At 27.4% G+C, this 22,954-nt stretch overlaps 1 protein-coding gene across 4 annotated transcripts in view; it reads right to left on the bottom strand.

The window, feature by feature from the left end:
* The window catches only part of msi (RNA-binding protein musashi), a 1,037,545-nt gene that overhangs the window by 831,447 nt on the left and 183,144 nt on the right, over positions 1-22,954 (bottom strand). Inside the window, exon 2 of one of the 4 annotated variants that reach the window (XM_075366114.1) lies at positions 8,856-8,967. The exons of the other annotated variants lie outside the window; for them this stretch is intronic. The gene's annotated coding sequence lies outside the window, so the exon portion shown is untranslated. The remainder of the gene's footprint in view (positions 1-8,855; positions 8,968-22,954) is intronic. 4 annotated transcript variants of the gene reach the window in all.

Genomic DNA, 22,954 nt, shown 5'->3' with positions numbered 1-22,954 from the left:
TCTTAAACAATGAATATGTTATTGCAAAAATGAAAATAATCATAGTCCTTTTTTTCTACTTTTTTCTTAATTTACATTTAATTTTTTTTGCATTATATTAAAAACTGGTTTGAAGTATTAAAAAAAAAATGTAATACTTAATGTCGTTTGTGTCAATAAGTTATTTAAATATTATAAACAGCACAAGAATTATAGTTTAAAATGAATCGGTTTTTCAATTTTAATCTAAACTGCTCCTCTGTTTAAAATTCTCTTGTTAATAAAATACATAGAAAAACACAGAGTAGCCGAGTACTAAGAGAAAATAATTAGCTTCTGTTACATATACTTTTAGACGAGTCAAAACTGATAAATATTGGATGTATCAATTATAAATAAAAGTTGTAATCAACTCGACGTATATCATCCTCAAATAATTTACATTTAAGAAGTTTTGTTTTGTTTAAACTTTATTCCTTTCACTCAATGTAAGTTAATTAGAAGTTTAAACGAATGTTTTATTTATACAGTAATTTTAAATATAACATCAGCCGCATGGCATTTTTCTGAAGATAAAATTTTCAGTATCCTACTAAATCGCGTTCCGTCAGAGTTACATACGTAATAAAGCAAATGAATACATAGAAAATTTCGGATTTTATTTTGGTTTTTATTTCATTACAAAGGGAGAATTCATTCAATAACGAGATATTATGAATGCAATCTTTCCCACCGGATTTGTTTCTTAGATCCTTTGTTTAAATCATCCTCCACTCAGTTCCTTGGGAGAGTTTTTGAAAATGTTTGAGTCTTTAGGATTTTTAAGGCTATGAACCTCTTTGTTACTAAGTTTGAAGTTTTTAACACGCCTAGAAGTCCAGTTAGAATTGTTTTAAAATTTGTATCTCGCTTTTCTGTGATACGTTTTTAATAGAATACTAAGTACAATAATTTACGTTAAATTTCATTCTAAAACATCAACAGTTTCGCTTTTACTGAAATATAATAAACAATTTATGTCATGCAGATTGCATATAACATACAATTAGAAAATAAACTTAATTTTGAAAGTCGTGTACGATAAGTCACTGCGGGCAGGTAATAATAATAATTATTGCTTAAATCCTTCTACATGAAAATTCCACAGAATGTATTATTTTTAGAATCTCATTTTTTACAAGCCTGTCAAGACGCATATCTTGTAAGAGAGAAGCCACATTTGCTCGGTACTTAATTTCTGGAAACGATATGTGCACCGATAGAAAGAGTAAGATGCGGGAGCGAGACAGTGTAAGATGGAAAGTACGATGGCAACCAACAGTTCTAATCTCGGAAACACTCGTCGTTCGTACGAGTATGTGTGAGTAAGTATTATATCAGTGTGTTGGTATTTACTATGTGGGCCACGCAGCTGTCACCCTTAGGAATACAGTATTTTTAGTTCATCACAAAATATTTCGGTTTTATTAATTAAGTGAAACACACCTGAGGTGGCAGCTTCGCTAACTTATATACGCAAATTACAAAATCCTTTTCAACATGCAGCATCATATAAAGTATATTAATACCGTATATAAATTTAAAATACGATTTAGACGAGGCACATCGAGTTCTTCGTGTAAATATTTAAGAAAGATTAAAAATTTTAATATTAACTTGTCAAAAAAGAGATCAGTCGCCAAAATGAAACGTAAGAAATGAATACAATTACGCACAATTTTTTATCCTGATCACAATCTTACAGATTAATACATTATAAAAGATTAATACTACTTTTTTCTTTCTGAGCTGACTAATCCATGTTTCTTTTTTTTTTTTGATGGATCAAAGGAAACTCTGGAACCTACTTATACAACTACATTTCTATAACATGAATTTTCGAAAAAATATTTTTGATGTAGCAGATGAAAATAAGAAATAAATAAAACGAATTAAAAAAAAAAAATACATTTTTAACTCTTTTATAAAATTAAACTTTTTGATATCACCGCCAAATTAAAAGTAAGTTAACCATTAATTTGGCACTAACATAAAAATTCGAAATTAAAAAAAAATTAAATAAATCATACTTTTCAGTAATATCTTTTACTGTTTTATTGTTTGTTTTTTAAATGAAAAATTATTTAATTAGATTTTCTTACATTAGAATACTGGTAGAACTGCAAAAAAAGTGTCGTCCATATGAAGAATCTTGATTAAAATAAAGAAAGGAATAATAAATAAATTATTACAATGGAATTACTGTAATAAATGAAAAAAGTGTTTTTTTTTTGTTTTTTTTAATGTAAATATATATTATTTTATACAGTAAAACTGTATCAAAAAAATTACCATGAATTGTAAACCGTATGATAAGAGTCTCGCAGATATCATTTCTTCCGCTCAAAAAACAAAAATTTCTGTAATATAAATAAAACTGTTTTTAACAAAACGATACTGATATCAAAAAAGGTAAGGTAATTAATTTAGAATTTTCTTTAAAAAAAAAAATACATTTTAAATATATATAATAAACAGTAGATAAACAATAATAATAGATAATAAACAATGTTTAAGCGTTCTATATAATAAGCAAAAAATAAAAATTTGTTACAAATCTCTTACCGGCCCGATTTCATTTATTAAACAACAAATAATGATAAGAATTTTATTATTTCTGTAAATGTGATTTTTATTACATGTAAATGAAACTGGGACCGGTACTAGTTTTGTAATAAATTTAAATTTTTTTTTTTGCATATTATATGAAACGCTTAAACATTGTTTATTATCTATTGTCTATTACATATATTTAACATAAATATTTTTTAAAGAAAATTCTAAATTAATAGCAGCAGATTTTGATAATAGAAATGTAGTACCTTTTTTTATATCAGCATCGTTTTGTTAATAACAGTTTTATTTATATTGCAAAAATTTTTGTTTTCTAAGCGGAAGAAATGATATCTGCGAGGCTCTTACCGTACGGTTTACAATTTAATTGTAATTTTTTTGGATTCATTGCATTTTGTTAGATTATTCTTTTATTTTTTTAATGAATTACTGATTGTTATCTTATGGATTTATTATTAAAATTTATCGCCTTAGAACAAACAAATTGAATTTCACGGTCAATTTTTTTGTTGATAGTCATATCAACATTTACTTCATACCATATTTTTCCTTTTTTAATAAAACTGGTATAACGATCTTTACGAATTGAAAATGATATAGTGATGTAATATTTCACCTATTACTTTGTAACTGTAACCCTCGATTTTTATTGTTAAATTCGATTTTTCCGATCGAATTTATTTCTGTTTTATTTATTCCTTTTTTAATAAAACTAGTATAATCTCTTGTAAACTAATAATTTCATTATTTTAAAGAAGTGATAGGAATTAAAAAAAATTAAAAACAACATTTATTATTAAAACAAGTTGCAGTATATTTTCTTTTAAATTTTATTATTTCAAGTACATAATCAAGATTTTGTACGCTACCTAGTACTATCAAGTATTGCTATCTAGCGGCGCAATTCGTAAAGTTACATTAAAAAATGAATAAAATGACATATTCGAGTTCCGCAGTTCATCAAATGGAAAAAAAGTTTAACAAAATTTTTTAAAAGTATCTTTTTTGCTATTCTAACTGAACTCAAATATAATGTTTTCACGCTTATTTTTTCCCCCATTTTCATTTCACTGTTAGGTTACATCCCGTTTATTCATGTAAACGTAGTTCGTTGACTTCGTCGCCCCTTATCGACGAAGTTCTAACGAACTCCGTGGTACTTACATCTGTATAAAATACTACCAGAAGAGAATTTTTCTATAATCATTTTAAACGTATTTTTACATTTAGAGCATTTTAATAAAACAATTTAAACATTTTTTTCGTCTTAGCCTTTCGCCGGAGGTTCTGGGTTTGAATCCCGCTCAGGAATGGCATTTTTCATACGCTACACATTTCCATTTGAGCTAAGTAACCGCAGCAGTCGATGCCCGCATATCTCATTAATTTTTTTACATCTGTATAAAATACTACCAGAAGAGAATTTTTCTATAATCATTTTAAACGTATTTTTACATTTAGAGCATTTTAATAAAACAATTTAAACATTTTTTTCGTCTTAGCCTTTCGCCGGAGGTTCTGGGTTTGAATCCCGCTCAGGAATGTTATTTTTCATACGCTACACATTTCCATTTGAGCTAAGTAACCGCAGCAGTCGATGCCCGCATATCTCATTAATTTTTTTTTAATGTGTAAAGAAAACGACCTATAAAATTACACAAAAAAATAAATAAATAAATAAATACTCAACGGGAATTTCCCCTAAATACAACGGTTCAGAAGCAACTGGCACTTAAATTAAAACACAACATGGAATCAACTATATTTCTTTAAATAGAACCACCCAATTTTTACATCATATACGGATGCAACATAAATACAATTCTACGAAGAAATATGCTTACAAAATGTTATTTTATACTGCTATTTAATGTACGCTTAGGATACTGCACAATATTTTATAATATTTAACTGTTAATCGGATTTAAGATTATCCAGAAAGACAATTTTTTATAAATTTATTACGAATATTTAAAATAAAGCCTAGATATATTAAATCTTTATATTTTTAAACATTTTAATATGAAAAAACCTTCTGTAAAGAGTAAAACATAAAAAGTACCGGTACAGTTCAAATTTACTAAAAAAAAAAAAACGACTAACCACGGGCATTAAAACCACATCTCCCTTAACGCAGACTAATTTATTTATTTAAATACTCACAAAGTTAGATCCCCATGAGTACCTTCTTTTACAGTTTAATCACCTTACTTTTTTTTTGTACTAAATAATAAAGAAAAGATTCATTATTTTTTTACGTTTCTGCGGTATTTACGTCAAAATTGAAAAATATAATAGCAAACAAATAATTAAGAAAGTGATGTATTACTAAAAAATAAAAATAAACAAAATTTAATTTGTGAAGAATTATCACTCGGTTAAAAAAAAATTATTACTCGTTAAATAACAAACTGTTGAACAAGGCGTTTTTGAATCCGGAGGCGGGTCGCCGGATTCAACTTTGGGGTTCGGCAAGCAATAGCAATATCGACATTATCTAAAACGTTCCAGAACAAAGGACTGAGGAACATATCAGAGGCGCCGTGTTTTGCGAAGAACAAGGAGATCCACGATTAGCTAGGGATGCCATCTACACGTGAAGAAGTCCAAATTGTATACTTAAGCTTAACGCGCACGAATCCTATCTGGCTGTTAACATTTTGGGCAATAGTGAAAATGTGAGAAGACTGAAAAAGTTGCATGTACTGGATCTACAGGCTGATGTGCGTTAAATATCATCCTTTTTTACTGATATTTTTCTGTTATTATTCATGAATTATTTTAATTTAGTGATATGGATTCTTTTGTTTTGTGGTTTTGACTTTGTTAATGTGACCTTCTTAACCCCTTAGGGGAAGCCACCCGCCTTGTGACGCTTCCGGTCGTCACCCCTCCCCCCCCCCCCATAAGAATCTATCCGTAATGTGTTAATGTGACCAATATTAATTTGTTTGTCTTTTTTTTCTCGTGTATGACTTGTGAAAAATTTTTTTTAACTCAATTGCTTGTTCTGTTTTGTTAACCATTTAATTTGGACTGTTCTCAATACCTATGTTATGTTACAATTTCACTTTTTTTTTGTCCTTAACAGATAATATTCGAACTATATGTACTTTGTTACCCTTATTATGTTTTTTTTTATTCGTTGTACGTTTTATTGTACTGTCTTTGTTTAAACCTTTATATTGCGTTGGAAGGTATCACTGGAAGCCTTTTTTTTAAGTCATTATTACTTTTCATAATCTACTTATAGTTTCATGGTTCAGGAAACTGATTTTAAATAAAGTAATACACAAAATAAGATATTCGTTTTTAATTCTTTTCTTCAAAGTTTAGCTTTTAAAAGACAACTCTAAATTTAAAAAAAATACTAACAATAACTAACTATTACGTCAACGCCTAAATCAAAGAGATGAAATTTCAAAAATGTATAACATTATTTTACATGAATATTTTTAGTTTTTTCTTTATTTAAAATACAGATAAGGATACAAAGAACCCTTCCATTAAGCTAAAAAACCGTTCATAGGAAACGTTAAGAGGAAAAATCCAAGTCTTGATGAAAACAATTAAAAAAATTCAAACGACCTTGAATTTTAAGGAGATTCCAAAAGGAGTGTAAGCTTAAATCTCTTTGGAAAGCGACAACACTTTTTATCCTTTAGTTTAAATTTTTCACCTTTTTTTTTCAATTTCCTTTTTGTGAATATTTGTTAAATTATATAAGGATACATCATATGTCATTAGTTATAATATCCGTTTTTTGACAGAAAAGTGAAAAATATTTTCAAATCGTTTTTGTAGATGATTAAATTTTTAAATATTTTATAAAAATCTTCTAAATTTTTTATGATAGAATCTTAATAATAAAAAATAATAATAAAAAATAAATAAAACACTTCTTATATCAATCCTTGTACTACATCATTTCATCCTTTTTTTAAAGGATCTAACGCAACAGAAAACATAGATTAGAATTTTTACGTTAATTTCACTTCATGAAAACTATAAAAATATTTAATTCTCGAAATTTTTTATAAAATAAAAAAAAATATTAACTATAAAATTTTAGAATTTTTGTAACTTTAACACGAAATTATAAACAGCTATTTTTAAAGTTCATAATTTTTAAAATATATGTTTAGAAAGAAGGAAAATGTACTAAGATACTACGAGTACAAGTTGGGGTAAAATAAGTTAAATGTATTATAATGGAAGTAATTATGATACTATTTAAACTGAATCTGTTTAAATATTGATCAGTTTTCATACGTTTTCCATAATTTTATTTCGAATTCAAATATTTATAGTCGAATTCGTGTTGCACTAAAAATGACAACAAAATCAAATTTTTAATCACAAAACGCCCGACAGATGCTGGAATGAAATTCTTTGCAAAAAAAAAAGTCATGGGTATTTAAAAATAATCTATAATTTAATCTATACTTGGCAGAAAGCTAGATAATAGATGAATAACATGTTAAGATATCAATTTTTTTATAACTGTTTTAAGTTTACTTTTCCAAAAATCTCCTGAAAACCGAGTTTTTTTTCTAAATTTACGACAATAAAAATAAAATGAAAAAGGACACAGAAGTAGTGTTTTATACATTTTATGCAAAAGAGATTTACGATTCTAATAATGCAATTTTATTTTTCTAAGAATTTTTTTTGATGACACATTAACATGACAAAGTTATCCCCTAAGTTATACGGTCTATATCATTCATATTGCTCAAATTTTTAACTTAAAAATTATATTTGTTTCCACAAAAATTTCCCAGTAAAGGAGTAAAAACCAATTAAATGGAACAAAATTATCTTTTCAAACACTTTTTACATTATTGTAATTTCTAGCAATGTGTTTCTTTTTATAAGAATATTTAACTGTACAGTATGCAGATATGTAATCACAAATTCCGATATTCAGAAACGTCTTTTAATAATCTCCATTTTTTAAAAATGTTTTGAACGGTACAGAATAATTAATTTACAGCTTATCTCACACACACACACGGCAACTTAAAAATATCAAAGGTGAGCAACTTAAAACGAATCGAGCCGGCTCAAACTGTTTGAGCGACCACTTTAACATTTCTATCATCGCTGCTACTAGCGCCATTATTGGTTTCGTATGCTAATATCAGTTGTAAACTATTAATGTTTCATTGCAGTATAGTTCGTTCTTTGCAGTAGTATTTTTCTAAACTGCTTTATTAGATCAACGAAAAGATTGATATAAGGGAAGCTTATGTGCGTTGTGGTTTCTTTTAATATACGCGTCAAATATTCGCGGAAAAATTTCCAAATCCCAGTACCCTAGCAGGGTAGTAGTCATAACGGATCGGCTAAAAAATTGCTTACAACGGAGTCGGTTTCAAACCCACAATGAAATATGCAACCTTCCATTAGGAATTCAAAAGCCATAACCGATATTCAAAGAAGAATTCTACTAGTCCGAAAAAATCTTAAACTCTTTAGGATTTAAATTTGTAATCACTGTGCAAAAACAAAAGAAAACAGACACACCGAAATAACTTAATTATTGAGACTGGCTTTATTATCAATGGACAGATAGACCTGACGTTGCTATATTTCACGTCAGATGGCGTTTCATTTATCTGGACATGTTATTTCCTGACCAGGTATGGGATGATAATAATCCTTACCAGATATTTGATATTTCCAGTTCACGATGAGAAAATCTAGGTAGGTGAGTTTCTGGTAATCGTAGAGTGGAGCCAATATTTTTTGGTCGGAGTGTCAATAAAAAAGTGCACCGTACGATTTTCATTAATTCTATGTTCAGTTAACATATCGTGAAAAAAAAATACGGCTTCTCCAACAAAACTGACCAACATGTTATGTATCAACGTTTTGCGTCAGGTTATTCAATATGATCAATCGAGCAAACACCTACAATGCTCCACAGCGCGCTCATTTTGAATATCTTTTGCAAAAATATGAGAAATATACAAGTTCTTGTTAATGTAAATGAAAAATGTAATTTACATATCGCAACAGTTTTTAGTCCTTACCGATTTGGTTTTAAAATCCTCATTTACTTATAAAGGTTATAGATGATAAATCTCCAAAGAACTAATGATACTAAATACTCATATTTCATTTATAATTTAAACTATTTTTTTTTTTTTTTTTTTTAATTAATGAATAATAATTAAATATTTCTATTAAAAATAATACACGTAATTAAAAAAAATTTCTAAAAAAAATAATATTTTGTTTAAAAATAATATACGTACAGTCGTTGAAATGCTACAGCAAATATAACGTAATAACAATCTTCAGTACTGACTGATGAAGATATATGATGCCGGAGACACATTTGTCAAAGTTATTTCAAGAGAAACTCACCTGTAACAGAATTATACAATAAAATTAAATAAAATGCAAGACGATTAATATACAATTATTTACTATAATTTATTATCATCATCATCATTACCAGTTGCAGGATAAATTATGACAATTATTACAAGACGACGAAAGTCAAACTACAATTTTAAAATTAATCTATAATATTTGATTTTGGTAAAACCACAGTTCATATTAAATCATCCTTACTGTATTGCATTCTAGGTGATAAAACATAGAAAAAAGTAAAGTCTAAAAAGAATCATTAGATAGTAAAAAAATTTTTTTTTGAATTTTCTATGGTGCTTTTAAGTAGAAAACTTTCCATAGTGATATGTGTAAAAATTCATTCCTATAAATTTATTTAATTTTTTTAATTGTATTATAAGTTTATATTACTTTTTATATAGTTATAAATATAATTTTTCATAACTTTACCTCACAATTTTTGTTTTTCAATATTTTCTTCAAAAAATAATATTAATAATTTATTTTTCAAACTAAGAATACACTTTTAAAACAAACAATGCAATATAATTTACAATATATAACAGAGTTACAAATTAGACATAGCTTATGAATTATATAAATACTTCTGTTGACCTACAACAGGCTCATAAGAGTAACTATAGTTTTCTAATTTAAAACTGTGATGCAATAATTTATGATAAAATAATAATTTTTGTGATTTAATAATAAGTTTGAAAATTAGGTACTCCTTGAGGACCTTGAGGTTTTAGGAGTTACCATCAATTTACGATTAAAACACTAGAGAATATTAAAGATATATAAATTAGGACAGAAATGGCCGAGTAGAAATTTAACAATTACTAAAAATTATAGAAATATTAAAGAGAAAGAAAATCATTCAGTTTGTCATTAGAAATCAAAAGGACAACTTATCAATTTTAGTCATAAACGATTCAAAAAGGAACTGAAAGTTTGCGTACTGAATGAGCCAGGGCTCAAGTGAAATTCTGAACGAATTTAAACCTAGACTATCTTTCACTCAATTTGGCAAAAAATTATAAACTTTTGGTGCATGTAAGTGAAAAATCTACGAAAACACTCCTTCCGGGGTCTAAAAAGTACACATTTACAACCCAACCCTTTTCCTTTCTACGGATTTGAGATGCCCCTCATCTCATAGAGGCTTGAAGATGTGGTAATTCATTCCAATAAATAAATGATTTCAAAGTATGAACATTATTAGATTTAATTTTTTTTTTAATATGTAACGGTTGAAAAGTTATTTAAGAGTCTCAAACTTTATTAACACTCTTTATATGCGATAAAAGAGACTACCTTTTTATAAGAGGAGATCTCTCACTGCTTTCTTTATATTAGAACGTAAATGGAACAAGAATGCTGATGATGATCCCTGGTATAGATAAAAGGTTAAATTTGCCAAGTTATATATACGAATACAGTTACAAAATCAACAACGTCTTAATGTTTAGAAAACTATTGTTTTTAACAGTAGCAAATAATTAAATAACATTTTTATTCAAAATCATATTAAATTTAGGCAATTTTCTCTCTCTCTCTCTCTCGCTCTCTCTCTCACACACACACACACACACACACACACACACACACACATACACGCGCGCGCGCGCGGTACACTTTCTTTTTTTTCTGTTCTAGAAAAAAAGGTGTCTCAAAAAAGGAAAAACCTTTAGAATAAAATCATCGTAAAAAGAGTTGCTTAAATAACTTATAACGGGTAATATCTTGTTATTTAATCAGCTAACATTCTCGGTACTCGAGGTCAACTGCATGTAGCGGTTGAAATACATTAATGTCATTTCACTATCTATAATACCTACGTTGTTTTCAAATCATAAGTTAGTGTTTATTTTAAAGATAGATATATTTCGTGTGAATATTTTTCAAAAATATTGAAGAAGAATTGAAAAATTCCCAGTACGTCAACAATTACACTTTTAATGCATAAAATTCATACTATAAGAAGTATATGGAATCAAAAAAATTTCGTGGTGATCACTCCTGTTAACTATGAAGGACATAATAATATTACAAAAAATTTTTAAAACTTGTTTTATACTTTTTAGTCATTCTTTAATTAAATTGTTATCATACATTGCATGAGTTTAATTAGTAGGTAAATTTGGAATTCAAAAGATAACATCATATATAGAAATTTCTAATATATTTATAAAATATGAAACGAATTTTCATTCAACAATAACTAGTGAAATTTCTCCATAGTGAAGTTTTTATTTTTTACTTAATTAACTATTACAATTTTCGACAGGTTTTTGTCGAAAGACTCCCGTACCAAGGTTTTGTCATGACCAAGACACATCGGTTCGAAACCGACTTCATTTCCTTTTTTTTAACTTTTTTTTTTAAGTATATTGATTTTTTTAATTATTAACCTATTATTGTAAAAAAATTGTTACAATATATAATAATTCACTAAAAAAAATATATATGTAATTTAATAGGCGTACAAGGAAATCATGTGGTGTCCACCCAGTTTTTTTTTTTGTATTTTCATATTCTACCTTTATCATTAAAACCCGAATAAAGGACTGGTAATTCGCGTTGTGTCGAAACTCCTGAAATATATTGTTAGACCGAAAGTCGTTTAATAAACGGATTTAAATTGAGGTATTTATTTATTAAAAAAAAAAAAAAAAAAATCGAAGAATAGAAAAATATATTGATTAATACCTCCTCCATATTTTAGACAATCAGAATGTTTTGTTTAAAAGTGTAGTTTTACAAAAAAAATCTCATGAACTTGATCAAAATGGGATATTTTTTAATATAACCGATTTAGGGAGTTTACAAAAAAGCAAAATTTCTAAAATAAGCAAATGCAGAATACTTTATTAAATTTTCTTTTCTTTTTCAGAAAAATAAATTAATTAATTAAAAATCTGTAGTTACGTATTAAGAAGATATTTAAATTTTAAATGGTAATCTAAAAAAAAGTGAAAGTAAAACAGATCTTCCATTTAACTTGATCTAAATAAAAAGAAAAAAAAAGGTGGTAGATGTTTTTTTTATTATTATGAAACCAAACAGTATTTTATTTCTGCATCATTATTTTATATATACTATTCACTCAATAGCATATTTATTTCGTTACATCTTTATGTATTCTACCCCTCTCTAGCGTGGGTTAGTAAGTGTAGAATATTTTAACATGTAAACCTTATCATAACGAATCACAATTGTACCACTATATCCCCTAGTCGGTCTACTTCCCACCCTATCCACCATGTACTACCCATCAGTGCTGCCTACATAACCGTGCCTTATGAATACCGTTATTTTATATAGCCCGATACCCGAGTCACCCATAGATAACTTCAACCTATCAAAAGAATTTTCACCAATGAATACAAATACTCAAAATTTATACGTTCTCTTCCACATAAATTTTTTAAGTTTTATAGCACGTATACGTACCGTGGCATTTTTAATGAAAATATAAAATCCGTTTGATTTAAATTCAAACACGCTACATTCCATATTAATGTTACGATAAACAATAAATTAAATTTCACTTTTTCAAATTTTCTTTAAGATATTTCACGGAAACTGGATCTCCATTGCTTGAAAGAATTTTAGATAAATCAAACAACGTACATGTTAAAAAAAGGGGGTAAAATAATTGCCAATATGTAATTTACAAAAAAAAAAATAATAATAATTTTATTTTTACTTTTGTGTCTGTTTTTTAAGCATTACAAAAATACTCTCCACACGTAATTATTTTCAATTTTAAAGTAGCTAAAACAAAAGAAAAATGCTGAAAATGCTTTTTCCATTTTTTTATTTCTACACATCCTATATAAAAATGAGATAAAATTAATGTTCTCTCTTATTATCAATATTTATAGAATAAGAGTTTCTACGTAAAATTAACTGTAGGAAATCTTATTTGGAAAATCAAAAAATATATTTTTCTTTCTCTTTGATACATAAAAATTACATCTAAATACGTTCAATAGAAGTTTAAATCATTAATTTAACTGGCGATACAATTTACGTACGTATCTTTTGTAATTAATTTTTTAAATTAATAAAAAATATTAAAAGTCAGCCGCATAAAGAAAAATTAAATTATTAAAAAACTATAACTCTTTCGTTGTTACACAACAAGGAACTGAAGGGAAAAATTGTTTTAATCCATTTTTCTTCAAATATTCTACATAAATAAATATTAATGAACTAAAACGATTTTTTTTTTTTTTTTAATTAAACCTTTGGAAGTAGGTAAAGTATACTGTTCTATTAATAAAAGTATGGGAAACTTTAAATAACTTTTCAATAGTATATCATAGAAAAAATAAATTTAAAGAGTCAGGGATCTTGAAACGAGTATGAGACCACCACCCTAAGAAACCAGGAGATCTCCCAACATGAAGGGAGCAAATCAAAAAAATTTAATAGAAAGGGTAGATTTATGAGATGAAATTTTAAAGATCATGGAAAAACTAACGTTTTCATGTAATAAATAACGGGCTACAACTCTAACGAAAACATCAGTCATTTAATATTTTTCAAAACTACTTACTAAGTGATCCAACCAATTCCTCTTAAAATAACTGCTAAACATTTATATACTACAAAAATTAAATTTAGCAAAAGCTCCACTTCGAATGATCTATTTTTTTGATATTGGGTGTATTGTAAGCTCTTTCTGACAATCTATGAAAAATATTAAATTTCTACAATTTTAATTAGAATAGTTAGAGGCCTGGAGATTTTTACATCAATTAATTATTTTAATTTATTAATCTTTAAATTATGTATCAAACCCTATTCTTTCCAGTAATATTTTTTTACTTACCCCCTTCTAGTAGTTTGGAGTGTTTTGGGTTCATACCGAAAGAAAGACCGTTTCGAGGTGGAATCATTTCCTAAATTTAATTATTACATGTTTAATAATTTGAAAATTTATTTAAGAATTCCTATATTTTATTTAAAACAGACATATATATAATCATTTCAGCCGTTATCGATCCACTGCAGGGTGAAGGCCTCTTCAGCACGTACAGACATGTATATAACTCGTGTGTATATATATATATATATATATATATATATATATCTTGTGATATTAGATGTCTAACAGTCGAAAGTGGTAAAGGTAGTTCAATGTTTTTGGATTAATATTTGTAGGTAAGAGGTTTAATACCTACAAAGATTGTTCATAACTTCACAATATAATAGACAGTTATTTTTTAAAAATATTTAAATAATAAAATTATTTTATTATTTAATTATTTATTATTTATAAATACAATTAATGCGACTAAAAAAATTATTATGAATTAGAAAATATTATAAAAATAGCTGTTTAGGTCTATTAATCAAGTTATAGTAATTACTTTTATACATTTACTTTCATTAAGTTTTAATGTTAATATAAAATAAATCGGCAGAAATATTTTGATAATTCTAACGTAAACTATCAGAGAGTAATTCTTTTATTAGCTGTAGGTAAAACTTCAGTGAAAAAATGTGAGTAAATAAATTTTTATAGAATCAGTAGGGCCATTGAAAATTACATAATTATATACACACACACACACACACACACACACATATATATATATATATATATATATATATATATATATATAGTTTTTATTCAGTCTAATAATTCAATAAATAAATCCAGTTAAATTACTCTTAATTTAAAGAGAAAGTTCTTCTGGTTATTTTATTTTTATCTGAAAAAAAAAATATCAGTCTAATTAGATGATTTTATATATATGTACATATAATTGTATCACTATCCTTCTTACTTAATGTTGAACTTTTATACTGAGGTGATAAACTTAATAAACAGCCTGCAGTCATTTTTATATTCAAACTAATATCACGCAGAAATTAAAAACATTAAAAGTAAAAATTTCTGTAAAGAAAAATAATAATATGCATTCTTGTACTACATAAAATCCTAGCAAACGCTCCGTAAAATAGTGTCTTTTACATTTTTACTCTTCGTTCCTTGGCTATTATTTTTTTATTTCTTGCAAACGGATTTTTTAATTTACTTTTCTTTTTGTTTAACTTAGCCTTTAACCATATTATAAATTACAATAATATTATAACTTTTTTAAAATAAAACAATCTTAAAAAACAGTAATAAAGAATAAAAAATAAATATAATTTTAAAAAGGTTTTCAGTTTGGGCTATTTGGAATCATCTACAAAATAAAAAATTGTTTTGGATACTTTTTCTTTTTAATTTTAAAACATGAAATTTCATTTAAATTTATTGACATATTCAAAATAGTGTGTTATTGCATTATTTTTATACTTTGTAATACGGGTTTTTTTTAATGGTTGTAATTGAACCATTTAATTAATTCTTTAAAAACTAAATAAATAGATTCTCTTGTTGACCTCCGCTAACATGACGTCAACACAGCGAAATTTCTTAGAATAATTTTTATTAAAATTTGTGTATTATCATTTTAAAATAAACTGATCGTTTGTTCCCTGTTAAATTTAGCGGAACCGCTTAAAATATTTCTCGAGTTAGAATTTAATTATTCTACCGAGGTATAACTTATACCAAAATAACCCAATCATAAAATATAAGTCACTTAAACATGTGACGTATATAGTTAAATAAGTTTTTATTTGTCGCTAGTGTTTTTTTGCAGTTATACCTTTTTTAAAAAAAAAAAAAAAATATATATATATATATATCTGTATTAGAAGAAATATGTGATAAAAATGGGTTGGTCGTAGATTAAGAGAAATTATTAACTGAGAAATAAATCAGATAAGCTAATCTCATGTTAATATCGCCAGATGATCGTGACTTCAATTATTCGGACTCTTCTCCAGTAATCCGATGTGTTCATTATACCTTTAACATATCATTGAGCTACATCAAGAAAAATATATACAAATAAGTAGTGAACAGGTTATATTATTCCATTAGAGATTATGAATAAAATAATTTTTTCTTTCCATACATCATCTTTTCGATATTCGTTAATTAAAATTTATTTAGTCATTTATTCTGACCCTTTCTTGAACTGAAAAAACTTTTGTGCTGTTCTGCGCAAAAAGGCCGACTTTTCATTAATTTAATTCGGTTTTAATATTTTTTTTAGTTTGATTTAATATTGCTAACGCACATAAAGCAACGTCAACGTTCCAAACTGCAGCATTATAACAAATCACGCTTTTAACTTGCTCAAATTTTATCACCATTAAATCGAGCGTAACTCAAGAACGATTCGACCAATCTTCATAAAATTTTCACATACACAACTTCATATAGACTACTACTATAGCATATCTAAATATCAATGCAATTGATCGAGTGGTTTTGGAAATATTCGGGGCACAAAATTTTATACGTAGGCCTTCTTTCTTTCTTTTTCTGTTCAGCTTTCGGAACCACCGTAAAGTATTACTTCAGAAGATGAATGATGATGATATGTATGAGTATAAATGAAGTGTAGTCTTGTACAGTATCCGGTCCGGTCGACGATTCCTGAGATGTGTGGTTAATTGAAAACCAACACAATCAAAGAACACCGGTATCCACGATCAAGTACTCAAATCCGTATAAAAGTAACTGCCTTTACTAGGATTTGAACCTTAGAACACTCGACTTTGAAATCAGCTGATTTGCGAAGACGCGTTCACCAGTAGACCAACTCGGTGGGTCTTATTGGGATACCCCAATTTAAGTGAATGGTATTTTCGTATTCATCATACCTGAAAACGTAAAGAAAACTCATTTGTACCTCCCCACTCTCACCATGCCACCGATAGTAATTCCGTACTTCGAAAAGTCGGTAAAAATACTGTTATAATGGATATGATATGGTCATAATTTTTATATTTTTTATTTGCATACAGGATTATTATCAAATATGTAAATTACTTTTAACTGGCTAGCGTTTGTGAGATAACAAAACATTCTAAAAATAGGATTAAAAATCCTGTTTATTCCCCGTTGTTAATATTAGTTAGATTTCTAATACCGAAATCAGGTCAGTTTATATATTGTAACAAAACCGGTATAGCGGACCTGAGTAACGAATTCCTGCCAATTAAGAAGAATGCAGAAGAAAATATAATAATGGAGCAATCCAAAAAGGGGCTAAAAGAACCCCTTTTAGTAAAGGTAACAGGTCCGTTTAACAATCGTATTTTGTAATACTGTCCACTGACACACAATAAACACATGTTGTTCCGTGAGAAAAGTTGCCGGAACAAGGTTTGGAATGCATGGGAACGAAAGGGCTCGGTCGATCGTTCTCACGCTTCGAGTTGGGTTCGGTAAAGGCTAGGTAAAGAGGATAGGAATATAACTACTCCCGAGAAGACCAGTTAAAAATGAGTATTGCAAAATGAGTCTACGAGATGAAGTCTCCCATGTGAATTCTGCAAATCAGTCCGCGAGAGTACTACGAGAGGAGAGTCTGCGATGTCAGTCTGCGAGATAAGTATTCTGCGAGGTCAGTGAAAGAGTGAATTTCAAAGTGAACTAAGTCGGCGCGATTACGGTGTCGTCACAAGTAATAGTTCGGTGAGTTACTGTAAGACTAAAAGTAAAAGAGATAATGTACTAAATATCACTCATAAATTGTTAGTGTAGTTTTATTTGTGAACAGCAAAGGTATTTGGAGTAAAAGAACTTTATACTTGTCTTATCTATTAATCTATTGTTGTTAATACAAGACTAGTGGTTAAAAGTGTTAAGACGCGGTCATCTAATGTCTTTTGTCAATGAGACTGAATTCTGATTTTCCTTATTTATCTACCTGTGAATATATCCTGACGATTACTTTAAATTATGTTTTGTATGTAATCTCTGTTTACTATTATTGTTGAAATTTATGATTATTTGTATGATTGATATTTAATATTATTATTGTTTACTGTTGGCATTATTGTCATTATTCTAATTATTATTGTGGCATTTTTTTATTGTCTTATTATTACTACTATTTTTCTGATTATTATTGTGGTTGTGATTACAACACTTCTTTTTTTTAGTAGTTGTTTTATGATTGTCGTTTACCATTGTCATTATTACTGATTTGTCTTGTTTTACTTATGTTTTTAAACCAATAAATTATAATTATATAAACATTTTCAACTGTCGATCTCTCAATATCCTGCTCGAGCCGCAAACACGCGACAATATATGCAAGTATAATTGTATCCCTACTACGAGTCTTCCAACCGTATTCTCTACGAAAATTTCCGACTGCAAAAAGTGAAACCAAAACACTCAACAATTACACGTTTCGCCCCAATAAGTGTAATGGTTTTAACAAAACTGGTGGTCAAATTCGGTACTAATAAACTACGTGAGTCAAAACTTGATATGTTTTGCTATGAAATAACAGCTCGACCGAATCTGTAAGTTAGCTAAACAGATTTTTATACGCTTTTAAATTTGTGAAATCCTTTTTGAATCACCCGATAGATGTACCAGTCGTTAAAACCCAGGTTTAGATTCCTAAAGCAAATCTCCAGATTCGTGTAGAAAGTGGACATAATGACTGAAAAAACTAATTATATAAACCGTTCAGTCGGTTCACCAACGTTGAAATTAAATTTGCCGGATTCAAGTTTTCTTTGCATTGTTATTTCAGTACAATATCGTCTATTAATTCTGACTATCAATTACTAATGTAGTATATTTAAAGGAAAAATGTTAGTGCTGAGAAAAAATAATTAAAAGCAGGTTAATTCTCAAATATAATTAAATATATAAAAATAATTACATTAATATTACTATCAGACCCGGCTCTGCTTCGCTATTGCTAGGGTTGAGTGTATGTGTATATATATATATATATACACGAGTATATTAAATGAACACAACTGAAATTATGATAAAACATTAATAAAATGAGCATTACGGAACTTCACAAAATTTAACCTTTCCATTTTTCCGATTTTCATTATTACTACATTCCCTTCCCAATTGTCCACTTTCCCTATTTCTCTTTCCCTTATTTCCTCTTCCCATTTCCCCTTTCCCCTTTCCAATTCCTTTTCTCTGTTTTCGCCTTTTTTTCTACTTACAATTTCCCCTTCTTCCCTTTTACCTTTTTAGATTTTTCCCTTTTCAAATTTTTCCCTTTCTCCCCGCGTATAAATCAGTCCAGTAGTTTTTTGTCTACAGCGGACATAAATACCGGAAACATTGAAATGGAATCATAAAATATTTAGTACAGCCGGTGTTGCTTTTACGTCCAATAGATAGGGCTGTTTTTTTTTAAAAAAGCATGTTTTTACATGTCACAGGGGTGACATGTTAAGATATAAGTAGTAGGTGTATAAAAATACGCACGTTTTCGAATGCAACGTTGTGTCAAAATTTCAAAGCAATCAGTAAAGAACTTTCGGAGATTTAAGATTTTAAACAAAGAAAATTTACATTTTTATTTATATTGATATTATATTGTTATTATTATCAATTTAAAAAAAATATATATTACTGCTAATACTAAGGAAACTGAAATGTAAATATAAATTAACATTAAAAATACTAATATTCATGTACTTGCTTAAGTGAAAGTAAAACCTAGGTCTTTTCATTGCTAGACAGTGAGAGAAGAAAAAATTAGTTAAAATAATAAAATTAAAGTAACAATCTTAAAACGATATAATACAATTCTACGGTAAAAAGTGGTTTGCATTAACTAAGACCCAAGTTGGAATGAGCGAGTTCGTTAGAATATTCTTGCTCTGGACAAGTCACGTGTTGGTCAGGAAACTTGTTGAAGTAAAATAAAATAACAAAAATATATATATATATATATATATATATATATATATATATATATATATAAAGAAAGAGTGAGAAGATATATTGCAGAAAAGGTGCTCACATCTTCAAGTGACCTCTATAGCTATGAATCTTAGACTATACCCTTACACTCTACTCAACTGCTGTTATGCCTCAACCGGCGGCTTGTTGTACGAAAACCAGTCTGTACTAGAACGTCGTGTATTAAATCGATGCATGTATGTATGTACTACTTTCACGTAAACGTGCTAGTTTTTATCATGGTTATAATAAATGGACTGGATTAATTTTACAGTTACATCATCTCTATTTTATTTGTTTCAATGTCTCAATTGTTTTCTCAATGTAATCAAAACATTTATAATTTATTTAATGAATAAGATATATATATATATATATATATATATATACATAAAATATTGATCTAAAAATCATTCGGTAATATTTTGTCATCAAATATTTTCTCCTAAATTTTTATTGAAAATTCTAATTGTAATTTTTACTTCCTTGTACGAAGTAAAGGAAGTATTCTGATCGCGAAAGATTTCGGTTTTCAGATTTCAACCGAAATATCCATTTTGATCATCCCTGAATCCATTCTGACTAGTTTCAGCGAGACGTCTGTACGTACGAATGTATCTCGCATAATTCAAAAACGACTAACCGTAGGATGTTGAAATTTTGGATTTAGGACTTTTGTAACATCTAGTTGTGCACCACCCATTTTGATTGCAATCGACTTGACCAAAAGTGTCCAAAAAAGCCCGAAATCCAAAAAAATTCGATTTAGGACTTTTCTTAATTGCAGTAATAAGCCCTTATTCAGAGCTTTTAAACGATATATCAAAAGTGATACTTATTTTCATTGGTTCCAGAGTTATAGCCAAATAATATTTTAATTAATGAAATGTTTGTATCTTACAAGGGGAAGGCACATAGGTTCGACTCAGACTTCATCTACTACTTTTTTTAACGTTTTTTTTTTTTAATTTAAATATATCGATTTATTCATAATTATTAATTTCTGATTATAAAAAGAATTTACGATAAACAATAATTCAATTACAACAATAAAAAAAAATAAAAATATATAAAAAGGTAATAATAAAATAAAATTTTATGTACTTTTCACTTTAAAAAATATGTTTATTTAATTAAATAGGCGTACAAGGAAGTCATGTGGAGTCCACATCAAATTTTTTAATTACATTTTCTTTAAGCCCCTACCTTAAAAATCAATGTATTTTATTTAAAAAAATCAGGCATTTTTTTCAAAGGAAAAAAAATGTTTGTTTCAAAGAAAAAAAATTAATTTCCCGGAGTTTATAACTATGGTGATCATGTCAAAAATGGAAAGTTTTTGAAAATCATTACGTTTTAGGGTTATACTAGTTCATCTAGATTAAAAAAATAAACAAAAAAACAAAAAAATCACGTGTATGTATGTATATACGTATGAGTGAAACTGAATTTGGTCTTATCTCGGGATTAACCAGGCCAATTTTCTTCAAAGTTCGCTCAAATATTTCTATATGTGAGGCATTAATCACATTTATTTCTTTCAAAGGCGTGGGGGAATACAGTAAAAAATTTAATTTCTAATTTCTTCCGAGACATTTTAGAGAAAACTTGATTAAAATAAATTTATTACCTACTTAATGTATACATAAATAAAAAAAAAAAAATTTATTTCAAAACTCAACCCCACCTCTTATAAGTGAAATATGTATTTTTAGTTTTTTTGCTCAATTTTCCGTCGGTTTAAATATTTTTTCAAAAACGTTCTGAAAGTTTATACATCATATATTTTGAGCTATCAAAAAATATCTAAAGATTTTTTTTTTACATTATAGATCCCCGACCTAGGAAAAATTTTGAACAAAATTTGAAATTTTGTAAATTTTGAAAATTTTGCAAAAAAAATTTGAACAAATTTTCTTTTTCTTATTTTAGATTTATAGAAAACTTTAATTATGCAAGTAAGCTGTATATGAATATTAAAATTCATTCCCTACTTCTAAACAATATATATTGTTTCTTGGCTTTAACTCTTTTAATTGTTATTACATTAAATCATTTTTTCTGTACTTCTCTTCACCACTTAACAGACTATTAAAATTAAACTATCTTTAGCATGTATATTATATTCCGAACCCAAAATGAGAAGCAATTTTTTTTTCATTACTTTCTTAAATATTTTATTTTTTCAATATTTTTATACAATTCTTTTTTAAATTATTATTACTTGTTTTTTTTATTAGTAATCATTTCTTTATTAATGAATTTTTTTTTTTTTTTTCAATATCAAATCGTTTTTATTCGAAATTTAGAAATTTTATTGCTCAAATCTTATTTTGGTAACCATGTTTTTATTTCCCACATTTTTATTAGCTGCCGCCTTTTTAAAGCCAACTTTATATTTTTATTTTATGTGAGCCAATCTCTTTTTCAAAAAATGTCATCCTACAAAAAAAAACTTTTTCCTTAAACATTTTTGTATAGTAGAATAAAATTGTTATATATAAAACTGTTGTACGTAATTTTTGTAAATAAAATATGATTGTTACACAGTAGAATATAATTTTAGAGTTATAATAGTTTTTTCATGACATTTTTCTAATATTTGAAGGAGATTCAGGTATTTAATGGAGAAGGCTTTTGCAAAACGGTGTGGAATCTTTGACAAAACTTGTATGTCTACATGTTTTAAATAGGAAATTGCAACAATTTAACGAAATAAACCAAAGTATTAATACATGACGTTCTTTATTTACCGTTAATGTAAGGCTACTATAAATGTATACGTGTATTGGGATTCACCATATATCTTCATACTAACTGCAACTAATTTTTTTTTGTGTAACGGGTATTAAATTATACAATTAGTTAGCTGAGCGAAGCGATGTCCTATTTTAACTCATCTTTTTTATATTTCGCTTGGTTATTTTCTAATCTTAACACGTTTTCCGATTTCTATTAAAATGTTCAATATTACAGTTTGAACGAATCAACATATTATAACTAATGATTTTTTCATATAATTCTCACTTTCAAAATGGTGGCTGCTGTTTTTCTTAGATAAGGGCGATGTAAAAGTTTAATGGAGGGGAGATCTGTTCTACAAACCACTAATAAGTGATTTCCCGGTGAACATTGACCCCCACTTTTGTTACGATCTCTTCCGAACGACACTCATTATTT

Source organism: Lycorma delicatula, chromosome 5 (genome assembly GCF_047948215.1).
Source record: "Lycorma delicatula isolate Av1 chromosome 5, ASM4794821v1, whole genome shotgun sequence".
Classification (NCBI taxonomy): domain Eukaryota; kingdom Metazoa; phylum Arthropoda; class Insecta; order Hemiptera; family Fulgoridae; genus Lycorma; species Lycorma delicatula.
Note: the sequence above shows the minus strand (reverse complement) of the source record. Positions and strands in the feature narration are given on the sequence as shown.